Genomic DNA, 15,790 nt, shown 5'->3' on the forward strand with positions numbered 1-15,790 from the left:
AATGGCCATTTCCCTTTCCCTACGTTCTTGCTGGTATTTTCTTTCTTCCTTTCTTTCTTTCTTTTTTAAGATTTTATTTATTTATTTTAGAGAGTGTGTGTGTGTTCGTGCACGCACAAGCAGGGTGAGGGGCAGAGGGAGAGAGCGACTCTCAAGCTTGGCATGGAGTCCGACAGGGCTGGGGGTGGGGCTCAATCTCACCACCCTGAGATCATGATCTGAGCTGAAATCAAGAGTCTGGCACTTAACCAATTGAGCCACCCAGGCACTGCCCCCCTTCTTCTTTAAGTAGGCTCCACACCCAGTGTGGAGACCAACATGGAGCTTGAACTTACAACCCTGATATCAAGACCTGAGCTGAGATCAAGAGTCAGAGGCTTAACCAACTGAACCACCCAGGTGTCCTGCTGGTGTGTTTTCTTGACCAATGGAGACTAATGGGAAGAATGGGGAAAAATAACTTTTCATATATGTCGAATGTGATTATGTCTATATGTGATGCCATAATGAGGCAATGGAGGGATATATTGTCAACAACATGAAGATGGCGAAGGGAAAGATGGAAAAGTACCAGAGTTCATCACTGCATTGCGTTGCTGAAACAAAACTGGAACCACTTTGCCTCTAGGCTTCTTTGAGAGATAATAAATGTCTTTGTAACTTAAGCCGATTGTAGTTAGGTATTGTGCTGCTTGTAGTCCGAAGTCTCCTAACTGGGACATGCTGTTCCCATGTGAAGATGCACAACATCAGGAGTCACCCCACTGACCTCATCCCTTTTCTACCCTGATGGTGATTTTTCTTTTACAGACCTCAATTGCATTTTACCACTCATTCTCCCCAACAGATTTCAGTAACTATGAATCACTGATAGAAGGAGTGAGATGTTTGTTCTTCACCTTACATCAAATATTTGGGCTGCATGCACATTTGCCTACAAACTTCTAAGCAACTGCCAAGTTCATCATGTCAAAATTTCTCACAGAATACAAATGTAAAGTTCCTCCTCACTACATACCTGCTACATAATAACTTTCTTCATAATTATAGAGGCAAAGTATATCCATATAAAGAACTGGAAAATGCCAGAAGATAAAAAGAAGAAAATCTCAGTTTGCCACGCAGAAATCCGTTCAGCTAACATTGCAGTATACTTCTTTTGAATCTTATACCATTGACTTTATACTACATGTATAATTTTGTATCCTGGCTTGTTCATTTAACATATTGTTTTAAATCTTACATTACGATTCCTCAAAAGCATGATGTTTAAAGGCTGGAAACTATCCTATGGTGAGGATGTACCAAAGTGTATTTAATCATTCCATTGCATAAAAAGAAGCTATATAATACATAATAGAATGCTAAAATGATGGGTTCTAGGGTGCCTGGGTGGCTCAGTGGTTAAGCATCTGCCTTCGGCTCAGGTCAAGATCCCAGGGTCCTGGGATTGAGCCCCGCATTGGGCTCCCTGCTCCGCAGGAAGCATGCTTCTCCCTCTCCCACTCCCCCTGCTTGTGTTCCCTCTCTTGCTGTGTGTCTCTCTCTGTCAAATAAATAAATAAGATCTTTAAAAAATAAAAAAATAAAACGATGGGTTCTAGAGTAACAATTCCAACTCCACTTTTTAGATGTGTGGTCTTGGACCTCATGGAGCCTTAATTTCTTCATTTGTAAAATGGGTATAATAATAACACCTACCTCCTAGGTTTGTTGTGAAAAACAAATAACATGGAGGCTTAAAATGGGATCTGGCACAAAGTTAACACCCAACAAAGGCTTATTATAATGAAATTTTTGTGTTGTTTTCCATTTTCTCAAATATAAATAAAATACCCATGTCTTAAAACATCATTAGATATAAATCAGTTTTGGGGGGGCGGAGCAAGGTGGCGGAGGAGTAGGAGACCTGGATTTCATCTGGTCTCAGGAATTCAGCTGGATAGGGATCAAACCATTCTGAACACCTACGAACTCAACAGGAGATGGAAGAAGAGAGTAGCAACAACTCTCTGAACAGAGAAGCGACCACTTACTGGAAGGTAGGACGTGCGGAGAAGTGAATCCGAGGCGATATTCGGGAGGATAGATGGTGGGGGAGGGCACCTCTGTCGGCTGCTTCTGGCAAGTGGTAGAGCTGCGGAGCACAAAATCGGAACTTTTAGAAGTCGGCTCCGCTGAGGGACGTCGCTCGCTCCAGTGGCTAAGCGGGGGGTGGAACCCTCGCGGGACAGTGTGGTCTCAGGACGCTCGGGATCACAGAAAGACCGGGGGTGCCTGAGTGCAGCAGAGCTCCCAGGTATCAGAGCAGGGAAGCCAGCTGCAGAGACGGAGCCAAGGCGCGGGCTCTCAGCTCGGGGTTGCCATAAGCTGTGATCCGCGGCCCAGTCGGGGCACTGCACCTCCAGCCGGGACCCAACAAGTGGCAGATCCGGGGAGACTCCCCTTCTTCCCCCTGGAGGAGCGGCGTGGGAGTGCACCGCAGGGATCTGCTGGGTTTGGAGATTCCACACGGGGTCGGGAGCCAGAGATAGAGACGCTCGGTCACAGGCTGGGTGAGCACGGAGTACGGCCGGAGACCGGAGAGAGGGGAGTGACTGCTTTTCTCTGGGGGTGCACTGAGGAGCGGGGCCCCGAGTTCTCAGCTCCTCCGGGCGGAGATTGGGAGGCCACCATTTTCACTCTGGTCCTCCAAAGCTGTACCAAGAGCTTGCAGGGAAAAAAAGCTCTGAGAACAAACCCGAGAAGATTGCTTAGCCCTGACCAACAAGGGCAGGGCAATTCCGCCTCCGGCAAAGACATTTAGGAACCACGGCAACAGCCCCCCCGCCCCCAAAGATCAGCACGAACAGCCAGCAAGCCAAGACCAAGTTTACCGATCAAGGAGAATGGGAGAACTCCAGCGCTAGGGGAATACTGCACATAGAATTCATGGCTTTTTTACCATGATTCATTAGTTTTTCAAAGTTAATTTTTTTAACTGTTTTTTTTTTGAATTTTTCTTTTTCCCTTTTTCAACCAACATCTTGTCAATCCCTTTTTTAAAAAAACATTTTTCATTTTTCATTTTTAGAGTCATATTTTATCCCTTCATAGTAGTTACCCTTATTTTTGGCATATATATATAAGTTGTTCTCTCTTTAAAATTGTGAAATACAGTTTCTTCTAACAGATCAAAATATACACTAAATCACTAGTGTATGGCTTTGTTCTAGTCTCCTGCCTGATCACATTCTCTCCCTTTTTTCTTTTCTTTTTTTAAAAAATCTTCTTCTTTCTTTTTTCAAACAACTTCTTATCTTATCAATTCCTTTTATAAAACCTTTTATAATTTTCATCTTTACAGTCATCTTCCATCCCTTCATTGTATCAACCCTTATTTTGTACATATATAAGTCTTTCTTCCTTTAAAATCTTAGGAGGCACTTTCTTCTAACAGACCAAAATACGCCCCAAATCTAGTGTGTGGCACTGATCTCTGCACTAGCCTGATCATATTTGATCATATTCTGTTTTTTTTTGTTTTGTTCTGTTTTTGTTTTTATCTTTTTTATTTTTCTCTTTCTTTTATCTTTCTTTCCCTTTCTTTTCCCCTGGTTTCAGGTCTTTTCCGATTTGTATAGAGTATATTTGCTGGGGATGTTGTTAACCTGTTAGCATTTTGTTCTCTCATTCATCTATTCTCCTCTGGACAAAATGACAAGATGAAAAAAATCACCTCAGCAAAAAGAACAAGAGGTAGTACCGTCTGCCAGGGACCTACTCAATATGGACATTAGTACAATGTCAGACATAGAGTTCAGAATCATGACTTTAAAGATACTAGCTGGGCTTGAAAAAAGCGTGGAAGTTATTAGAGAAACGCTTTCTGGAGAAATAAAAGAACTAAAATCTAACCAAGTCAAAATCAAAAAGGCTATTAATGAGGTGCAATCAAAAATGGGGGCACTAACTGCTAGGATAAATGAGGCAGAAGAGAGAATCAGTGATATAGAAGACCAAATGATGGAAAATAAAGAGGCTGAGAAAAAGAGAGATAAACAACTAGAGGATCACGAGGGCAGAATTCGAGAGATAAGCGATACGATAAGACGAAATTAGAATAATTGGGATCCCAGAAGAAGAAGAAAGAGAGAAAGGGGCAGAAGGTATATTGGAGCAAATTATAGCAGAGAACTTCCCTAATGTGGGGAAGGAAACAGGCATCAAAATCCAGGAGGCACAGAGAACCCCTCTCAAAATCAATAAAAATAGGTCAACTCCCCGACATCTAATAGTAAAACTTACGAGTCTCAGAAACAAAGAGAAAATCCTGAAAGCAGCTCGGGAGAAGAGATATGTAACCTACAATGGTAGAAACATTAGATTGGCAACAGACCTATCTACAGAGACCTGGCAGGCCAGAAAGGACGGGCATGATATCTTCAGAGCAATAAATAAGAAAAATATGCAGCCAAGAATACTATATTCAGCTAGGCTGTCATTGAAAATAGAAGGAGAGATAAAAAGCTTCCAGAACAAACAAAAACTAAAGGAATTTGCAAACACGAAACCAGCCCTACAAGAAATATGGAAAGGGGTCCTCTAAGCAAAGAGAGAGCCTAAAAGCAGCATAGATCAGAAAGGAACACAGACAATACACAGTCACAGTCACAGTACAGGCAATACAATGGCACTAAATTCATACCTTTCAATAGTTACCCTGAATGTAAATGGGCTAAATGCCCCAATCAAAAGACACAGGCTATCAGATTGGATTAAAAAACAAGACCCATCGATATGCTGTCTGCAAGAGACTCATTTTAGAGCCAAAGACACCCCCACATAGAAAGTGAGGGGGTGGAAAACCATTTACCGTGCTAATGGACACCAAAAGAAAGCTGGGGTGGCAATCCTTACATCAGACAAATTAGATTTTAAAACAAAGACTGTAATAAGAGATGAAAAAGGACACTATATCCTCCTTAAAGGGTCTATCCAACAAGAAGATCTAACAATTGTAAATATCTATGCCCCTAACATAGGAGCAGCCAATTATATAAGGCAATTAATAACAAAAGCAAAGAAACACATTGACAACAATACAATAATAGTGGGGGACTTTAACACCCCCCTCACTGAAATGGACAGATCATCAAAGCAAAAGATCAACAAGGAAATAAAGACTTTAAATGAAACACTGGACCAAATGGACTTCACAGATATATTCAGAACATTCCATCCCAAAGCAACGGAATACACATTCTTCTCTAGTGCCCATGGAACATTCTCCAGAATAGATCACATCTTAGGTCACAAATCAGGACTCAACCGGTACCAAAAGGTACCAAAAGATTGGGATTATTCCCTGCATATTTTCAGACCACGGTGCTTGAAACTAGAACTCAATCACAAGAGGAAAGTTGGAAAGAACTCAAATACATGGAGGCTAAAGAGCATCCTACTAAAGAATGAATGGGTCAACCAGGAAATTAAAGAAGAATTAAAAAAATTCATGGAAACCAATGAAAATGAAAACACAACTGTTCAAAATCTTTGGGATGCAGCAAAGGCAGTCCTGAGAGGAAAGTATATAGCAATACAAGCCTTTCTCAAGAAACAAGAAAGGTCTCAAATACACAACCTAACCCTACACCTACAGGAGCTAGAGAAAAAACAGCAAATAAAGCCTAAACCCAGCAGGAGAAGAGAAATAATAAAGATCAGAGCAGAAATCAATGAACTAGAAACCAAAAGAACAGTAGAACAGATCAACGAAACTAGGAGCTGGTTCTTTGAAAGAATTAACAAGATTGATAAACGCCTGGCCAGACTTATCAAAAAGAAAAGAGAAATGACCCAAATCAACAATCATGAATGAAAGAGGAGAGATCACAACCAACACCAAAGAAATACAAACAATTATAAGAACATATTATGAGCAACTCTATGCCAGCAAATTAGATAACCTGGAAGAAATGGTGCATTCCTAGAGATGTATCAACTACCAAAATTGAACCAGGAAGAAATAGAAAACCTGAACAGACCAATAACCACAAAAGAAATTGAAGCAGTCATCAAAAATCTCCCAACAAACAAAAGCCCAGGGCCAGATGGCTTCCCAGGGGAATTCTACCAAACATTTAAAGAATTAATACCTATTCTCCTGAAACTGTTCCAAAAAATAGAAATGGAAGGAAAACTTCCAAACTCATTTTATGAGGCCACCATTACCTTGATCCCCAAAACAGACAAAGACCCCATCAAAAAGGAGAATTACAGACCAATATCCTTGATGAACATGGATGCAAACATTCTCACCAAAATACTAGCCAATAGGATCCAACAGTACATTAAAAGGATTATTCACCACGACCAAGTGGGATTTATCCCTGGGCTGCAAGGTTGGTTCAACATCCGCAAATTAATCAACGTGATACAATACATTAACAAAAGAAAGAACAAGAATCATATGATCCTCTCAATAGATGCAGAAAAAGCATTTGACAGAGTACAGCATCCTTTCTTGATCAAAACTCTTCAGAGTATAGGGATACAGGGTACATACCTCAATATCATAAGCCACCTATGAAAAACCTACAGTGAATATCATTCTCAATGGGGAAAAGCTGAGAGCTTTTCCCCTAAGGTCAGGAACACGGCAGGGATGTCCACTATCACCACTGCTATTCAACATCGTATTAGAAGTCCTAGCCACAGCAATCAGACAACAAAAAGAAATCAAAGGCATCCAAATCGGCAAAGAGGAAGTCAAACTCTCACTCTTTGCAGATGATATGATACTGTATGTGGAAAACCCAAAAGATTCCACCCCAAAACTGGTAGGTCTCCTACAGGAATTCAGTAAAGTAGCAGAATATAAAATCAATGCACAGAAATCAGTGGCATTCCTATACACCAACCACAAGACAGAAGAGAGACAAATCAAGGAGTTGATCCCATTTACAATTGCACCCAAAACCATAAGATACCTAGGAATAAATTTAACCAAAGAGGCAAAGGATCTGTACTCAGAAAACTATAAAATACTCATGAAAGAAATTGAAGAAGGCACAAAGAAATGGAAAAACGTTCCATGCTCATGGATTGGAAGAACAAATATTGTGAAGATGTCAATGCTCCCTAGAGCAATCTACACATTCAAAGCAATCACCATCAAAATACCATCCACTTTTTTCAAAGAAATGGAACAAATAATCCTAAAATTTGTATGGAACCAGAAGAGACCCCGAATAGCCAGAGGAATATTGGAAAAAGAAAAGCAAAGCTGCCGGCATCACAATTCTGGACTTCCAGCTCTATTACAAAGCTGTCATCATCAAGACAGTATGGTACTGGCACAAAAACAGGCACATAGATCAATGGAACAGAAGAGAGAGCCCAGAAATGGACCCTCAACTCTATGGTCAACTAATCTTTGACAAAGCAGGAAAGAATGTCCAATGGAAAAAAAAAAATCAGGAAAAAGAATGTCCAATGGACAGTCTCTTCAACAAATGGTGTTGGGAAAATTGGACAGCCACATGCAGAAGAATGAAACTGGACCATTTCCTTACACCACACACAAAAATAGACTCCAAATGGTTGAAAGACCTAAACGTGAGACAGGAGTCCATCAAAATCCTAAAGGAAAACACAGGTAGCAACCTCTTCGACCTCAGCTGCAGCAACTTCTTCCTAGAAACATCACCAAAGGCAAGGGAAGCCAGGGCAAAAATGAACTATTGGGATTTCATCAAGATAAAAAGCTTTTGCACAGCAAAAGAAACAGTCCACAAAACCAAAAGACAACTGACAGAATGGGAGAAAATATTTGCAAATGACATATCAGATAAAGGGCTAGTATCCAAAATCTATAAAGAACTTATCAAACTCAACACCAAAAGAACAAATAATCCAATCAAGAAATAGGCAGAAGACATGAACAGACATTTTTCCAAAGAAGACATCCAAATGGCCAATAGACACACGAAAAAGTGCTCAACATCACTCGGCATCAGGGAAATCCAAATCCAAACCTCAATGAGATACCACCTCACACCAGTCAGAATGGCTAAAATTAACAAGTCAGGAAACAACAGATGTTGGCGGGGATGTGGAGAAAGGGGAACCCTCTTACACTGTTGGTGGGAATGCAAGCTGGTGCAGCCACTCTGGAAAACAGTATGGAGGTTCCTCAAACAGTTGAAAATAGAGCTACCATATGACCCAGCAATTGCACTACTGGGTATTTACCCCAAAGATACAAATGTAGGGATCCGAAGGGGTACATGCACCCTGATGTTTATAGCACAATGTCCACAATAGCCAAACTGTGGAAAGAGCCAAGATGTCCATCGACAGATGAATGGATAAAGAAGAGGTGGTATATATACACAATGGAATATTATGCAGCCATCAAAAGGAATGAGATCTTGCCATTTGCAACGGCATGGTTGGAACTGGAGGGTGTTATGCTGAGTGAAACAAGTCAATCAGAGAAAGACATGTATCATATAACCTCACTGTTATGAGGAATTCTTAATCCCAGGAAACAAACTGAGGGTTGCTGGAGTGGTGGGGGGTGGGATGGATGGGGTGCCTGGGTGATAGACACTGGGGAGGGTATGTGCTATGGTGAGTGCTGTGAATTGTGCAAGACTGTTGAATCACAGATCTGTACTTCTGAAACAAATAATGCAATATATGTGAAGAAAAAAAAAGAAGAAGATAGCAGGAGGGGAAGAATGAAGGGGAGTAAGTTGGAGGGGGAGACGAACCATGAGAGACGATGGACTCTGAAAAACAAACTGAGGGTTCTAGAGGGGAGGGGGGTGGGGGAATGGGTTAGCCTGGTGATGGGTATTAAAGAAGGCACATTCTGCGTGGAGCACTGGGTGTTATGCACAAACAATGAATCATGGAACACTACATCAAAAACTAATGATTTAATGTATGGTGATTAACATAACAATAAAAAATTAAAAAATATATTTAAATCAGTTTTTGCATCTCTGATCATTTTTGGGAATCCTTTCCTAGGAAGGGAATTCCTAGTTAATGTCTATTTATTTTTGATACCTTATCAGAGTTTTATAAAAATGAAAAAGCAGGGAATTCAGGTCTCAAGAGGAATACATTTTCCATTTTAGTTGCTCTTTTGGTCCCAGCATTATAAAGTAGATTCACCCATGTCCTCTAAAGCTGAACTTCCTACCCTTAAATTGAAGTAATCCAGTCCATTCACAGGTCAAAATTAGCTAATAACAAAACAACATGTCTATTCTGGGGGCCACTCGGATGACCTACTAGAATGGTATCTTCTTTCTCAGTTATGGACTCTCATCTTCCTTTTTGAAGAGAAATGTGATTTACACAAAAATCTAGGCTTTTCCCTCCATATAATTTTTTTTTAAATTTATTTATTTATTTTAGAGAGAGAGAGAAAGGGAGAGCAGGGGGAGGGGCAGAGGGAGAAAGAGTTCCCAAGCCAACTCTTCACTGAGCTCAGAGTCCAACGCAGGGCTCAACTCAGGGCTCGATCTCATGACCCTCAGGGCCCTGAGATCATGACCTGAGCTGAAACCAAGAGTCGGTCGCTTAACCAACTGAGCCACCTAGGCGCCCCACCCTCCATATAATTTTTGAAAACTCATAGGAGCACAAAGAGTGGGTAAGGGAGTCCTTTCTGGAAGGAGCCTTATTGTAGCCCCCAGGTATAATTTTAATTAAATAGTTTAATTAACTACTTAATTAGGCAATTAAGTAGTTTCATCAACCAATTGTCAACTTCCTTGAAAGTTATGCTTTTTATTCATCCTATGTTTTGATTGAAAATGTTAGTATATCTTTAGCTGCCTGCTTGCCACCACGTCAAAGAAAGGCCACAGTATTTGTCCTGAATTCTTAATTACTAATCCTAGAATTCTCTAACCCTCAGAGCAGACAAAGAAAATAATGGAAGGAAGAAAGCGTCTTCTGTTTTGTCCCTACTCAGAAAATCCTTTCACAAGACCCACTTCTCCTCCTTAACTCTTTGAATCTTTAAACTAAATATAAAAGTTATTTTGGATCAAATTATATTAAACTCATGAAAAAATATTTCACTGACTCCCAGCAGTTTTAAATCTGGATTCTGTGATAGATTTGTCTTTCAAAAGCTTATGCTTCCTTAGAGGACGCTCAGGAACTTCCGTCCGTGATGCTTCTGCTGCCCTCCCGTGGCTACCCTGGATCCTAACAACCTGAAAAGCCTTTTTTGTCCAGCTGCCTGGTCTCACCCTTTGTCATCTGCTTTCTCTGCCAATGAGCCTCCTCCTCACTCTCAGCTACAGTATCTGAAGGAATTCAGCCCTTCAATGACTCATCCATATTCATGGCTCCATTTTGACCCAAGACTGTAATGTTATCCTCTGCTAGACTCTATCTCCCTTCCGGCATTGGTTCTCCGATGTGTGACTAAATGCTTGCTTCCTCTTTGATGGAGAGTGTACGTTCTTAGTAATGGTGCATTCGGTTAAGTGATCATTTATTTAAAAATGATACTCTCAGTCCGTGCTTATCATAAGGCCCTTCATCGACCAGATTATCAGGCTGGACGCATTTGTTAGCAAATCTTGGCTTCTTCACTGAACATTTTATAGGCATTTCTGGGTCTCCTTTTTCTAGGGGGGCCTTTTCCCAGAAGCCTTTTTCCTGAGTTTTTTGTCTCTCCTCACCTCAGTATGCCTTTTCCTGGTTCAGACAGCCTCACAAAGATTTTATCTCCAATCTAAGGAAGGTTTCTAATTCAGAATCATCTGCCAAAATGAAATGCCTGATGCCCTTTATGGGAAATTAATCATTTAGCTTTTCCTGGCACTTTTTCAAGTTTTTGGAAACGATTTCTTCTCCTACCCTGATGGAAATAGCTTTTAAAAAATTAAAATTTAAAAATATTTACGAGTGAAGATGCCAATTTCATTAAAAGATAAAGCCAGCACTAAAAATGGGCTAACAAATGGGATGACACAAAGATTTCAGGATAAGAACAGTTACCTACTCATCATCTCTTAGCTAAACACATCAGTACTAAAAATGCAGGTAAACAATAGTAGGTACTGGATATATGACACTATACTAGTGATTTAGCAGTTAAAATGGGTATTGAATTCTAGTATTATTCTAGTATTCTTTACTTCTGTGAGCAGGTCACTTAACCAGTGCCTCGGTTCAGGCATCTTTAAAATGGAGACAAGGCAGGGCATCTGGGTGGCTCAGTCATGACCCTCAGGTCCCTGCTGAGCAGGGAGCCTGCTTCTCCCTCTCCCTCTGCTGCTCCCCCTGCTTCTGCCCCCTCGCTCTCTCTCTCTGTCAAGTAAATAAATAAAATCTTTAAAAAAAATAATAAAATGGAGACAAGGCTACATACTTTTCAGGGTTGTTATAACAAACGTGATACTTTTACAAACTGTAAATCAAGATACAAATATAAATAGTATTGTTTACACTCTATCTTTTGGGTGATAAAATTAAAAGGAAAACAACATCAAAACAGCCAACCAACAAAGATCCTTCTCTAGTGGGTCCTTTATAAAAACTCAGCAACTCAGAGCGGATAATTCATATAAAAACATTTTATTCTAAAGACAGTTTCCCATATTTTCCTGTCATAAATCTGAGAACATTTGTAGTGTACACAACTGATGGTTTCTTACATTAAAGCAAAACTTCTAAGCACTAGTAGACATCAGGTTGAAATTCATAAAGCAATGAAGTTGGATTTTAGGGAGAAAAATGGGTGATGCCTAGTTAGATACTGCCTGTTAGATATTGGCCGGTCTGAGTCCGGTTGATTTTAAGCAAAAGATTGACCTGAAATGGTTGAAGTGGTCCTCTGACTAGAGAAAACGTGGTCTACAGTGCAAGAGGATCATCTTGGAATTAATCAACTCCTCTACAAGACCTGGAGAAAACACTCAGGACAGGCCAACCCCCACTTAGGAGTCGCTTTCCCACCTCCTATGCTGCTAGCTTCCACGTGGGACCCCCTTGTCTGGTCAGCCTTCATTTTGCACAGCTGCTAGCCTTTGCTCACTCACTTGGGTCTTAGGAAATCTTAACTGTCGTTTTAAGAGTTAGATATTCTAATGGCTTAATTTAAACACTGCAATCATTTTTGGCACAATAGCCTATGCCAGATAATATTTTAAAAGAAGCAGAACCCCTTTTAAAACCAATCCCACATGGAATTCCAATTTATAAAAGAGTTCAAAGGGAAGCTGGTCCAGTTGAAATAGGAGTTGGGGGATTGTCTAGACTTCTCTGAGATTCTCCTTCAGCTCTCTCTCCAATCTCACAGCGGCTCCCAGACAATTTTCAAGGATTTTTAAGACTCTAGGAAACCCAGGTTGGAAACATTGGTCTGTGCTAATGTGACAAGTGGTTTTCTAAATAAGAAATTAGGATAAACTTTAAAATAATGGAAGGCATCATGAGAGAAACCAAATCACTCTCTAGAGAGGAGAATACCTGAGAAGAGCAAGGGAACTTTCTAGAGCGATAGCAGTGCTTTGTATCTTGACAGGGTATATGTAGGTGTAAGTATTTCTCAAAACTGAACTGCAGTCTTAGAATCTCACAATATGCCTCAATAAAAGAACAAGGCCAGAGACAGGCTCAATCTAGTTAGTTCCTGGATAAACACTGACTCATGTTCACTTAACTAAAAAGATGCTCTGTAACTTCAATGGGTTTCATCTATGAAGGTCAAGCTCATGTTTATGGAGCAGCCACTATGGGCTAGTTAATATTATAATTCCAAATCAAGTAACAGTCCAATGCATCAGCTCAATGGTTATAATATGTACCATCGTTTAATCACTAGTCTTGATTTATCTTAGATTGAGATAAAGGAGGATGTTACAGTCCTTATTAAATTAATACTTTGCATCACAATTATGGCGAGAGTTACCCATGTAGCACCCTAGAGACCATTCCCAGAAAAATGATTCCATAAACACAGCCTTGTTTCAGGTCAAAGTGAAGTGTTAATTCTCAAGTGGCATTAGGAGTTAGGAGCTCCACTCCAAAACAGTGGTTCATATACATTTTGGCTCTTTTACACATTTGTGAATCTGATGAAATATAGACATTTCCCCTCAGATATGTGCATGCATATGCACACACACACACACACACACATACACACATACGCACAGTCTAAATGCTGGATACATTTCAGAAACTTACATTACCTGAAGCCTATTCATGAATTCATGGTAAAGAAACCCTTCTCTGGGGGCGCCTGGGTGGCCCAGTCAGTTAAGCATCTGCCTTTGGCTCAGGTCATGATCAAGTGGGATCGAGCCCCATCCTAGGATGGAGCCCAGAGTCAGGCTCCCTGCTGAACAGGGAGCCTGCTTCTCCCTCTCCCTCTGCTTGCTGCTCCTCCTGCTGTGCTCACACACACACTCTCTCTCTGTCAAATAAATAAATAAAATCTTTTTTTTAAAAGAAGACTCCCTTCTCTGAATATTTTCTCAGCTTCAGAAAGTCTCATTTGAGACTAATCACTATAGTGTGGTAGAATGATAAAAAAGTTGTCCAGGGGGCAATGATTTGTGCTCTGTTCCTGAGTGGGGTTGTCGTTGTTGCTGAGAAATTTATTTTCTACAGATTAGCTCATGTCTATTAAAGGAATATCTAAGAAGTATGCAGCATTGTTTGATTTTCAGACACTGGCATAAATACCACATGAGTTACCTTGGAGCTTTTACATAACGGACATCTACTGAATTAAATTTTAAACTCATGATTTTCCCAACAATTCTAGAAGGTTTCAATCTCATTCATGGATAGGAAACCTCAGATATAGAGATATCCAAGGTGAATTGGTGGGTCGGTGCAAAGTTCAACAAAAAAGACTCCGAATCCTTGCTCTGGTACTAGCCCCTTTTCTTTCGGCTATATTGCCAACCAAATGTTTTAAAGAAACAGCAACAACAATAATAGAATAGTTATCGTTTGTTGGGCAGTTCCAAGCATGAAGCTAAGAAATGCTCAAAAAAATCCACTCTGAACAATAAATTTGAAATCAGAATTTTAAACGTATCCGGATTCACACTGAATGATGATCTTTAAAAAATAATGTGAACATATTCTTCATCATCTGGTGATTGTTTTAACACTAAGTGTCGCTACTTCATTTTAGCATCTGAGCTTGCACATATGCCTGCCATTGTGCTCATGCCATGTGAGAGCTAAATAATTTCATGGCATCCTACACAAAGAAAGGTTTCTGGCAGTTCCACTGGAGAAATGTAATGACAGATCTGTGTTCACAGAGCAGAAAGTAGTTTGAGAAATGTGCTCAAAAAAAAAAAAAACAACAAAGCCCTGTTGTTGATTGAATACTTAGTCTTCAAAATAATATTTAACTTTTCTTCCACAATACCAGTTTAGCAGTAAGTGTTATAATAAAGAAATTCTGTTCCCACTTCCAGAAATAAATGGATTAAGCTCCCATTTAATATAGATTTCAATTCCCTAAAAATATTAACCTTAATGCTAATCTTTAGTAATTAATAAAATTGGCACGTAGGAATTTCTGGCTTAGAGAATTTTGACAAATTATAGCATCTGACTAACCTGAACTATCAAACAAAATCCTTGGAGTTTTAAATTTAATTTTGTACAGCATATTTATGCAAGTAAGCCTTTTCTGCATTGGAAACGGTGAAGCCAGGATGCTGAGAGTTATAGAACTTGACATGAAGCCTCATCACTTTAATATTAAATTCAACATCAGTGTCAGTAAACAACGTTATCTGTCATGTCATATGAATATTATTAACTTAGACTGTGTTTTCATTCGATTCATGTGTTTGTGATCATTTTAAAATATTTATTCTTGAATAGGGCCTGGAAGTGTAAGTTACTTATTTCTAGTTTTAGGTTTTTATGCTTGACTAATACTACAATAAAAATTTTAAATCAATATCGGGGAGGTCTATGAATATATATATATTTTTAAAGGGGATCTACATATATTACTCAAGTCTGAGATACACTGGTCCGGAATAGCAGTGGTTAATTTATCAGTATTCTTGAGACATGTTTTTATCACTCAGTGATCCAATTTCTCAGGCAGATACATTGAGGATACCATAACAAAGTTTGTCAAGTACTTTGATGAAATCAGTACATTTTTGGTGCCCTTTTAAACATTCCTGGTATGTTTTTTAGCAATCTGGTGATCTTCATTTAGTGATGCAATTAAAAAATAAATTTTGGAATAAAATTTAGAGGGTAACTTTGTCTCTCTGGAGACTCAGGAAAAGCCATACTTGTTTCCTCTGATTCACTCTGGAACCCATTCTTCACTGCAGAGAAGACAGAAGCCAAAATGACACTTTGGGAGCTTTGGTATCATGTGGCAAAGTTGGTAACCGAGTGCTTCACTGTGCTTCAGATAGGAAAGGGTGACAAGGGAGAGACGGTTCCAACACAGGGGGATAGTGGCCACTCTCTCCTTCTCTTTTTCGGTAGAAAGGGTGATAGTGCCTCTAGTGGGGGCCAAGATCTGCCTGTATCTCAATCCTCAACAACAAGTGGCTGTGGTGTTCTGCCTCATTCTGGAAAGTGGTCACATCTACCCATCCTAGGTGCTGAGATGGGGATTCTACTACAGCTTCAGACTCTAGTCCCTGCTGGTCTCTGGACACAGGCCACATGGACATGAAATTTCACCTCTGTTTTCTGGTCTTCTTTGAGGCTGTGGGTCCCCGTGGAAACTGTCATCCATGGCTGCATATTCTAACTGACCCATTGA

Source organism: Zalophus californianus, chromosome 6 (genome assembly GCF_009762305.2).
Source record: "Zalophus californianus isolate mZalCal1 chromosome 6, mZalCal1.pri.v2, whole genome shotgun sequence".
Taxonomy (NCBI): Eukaryota; Metazoa; Chordata; class Mammalia; order Carnivora; family Otariidae; genus Zalophus; species Zalophus californianus.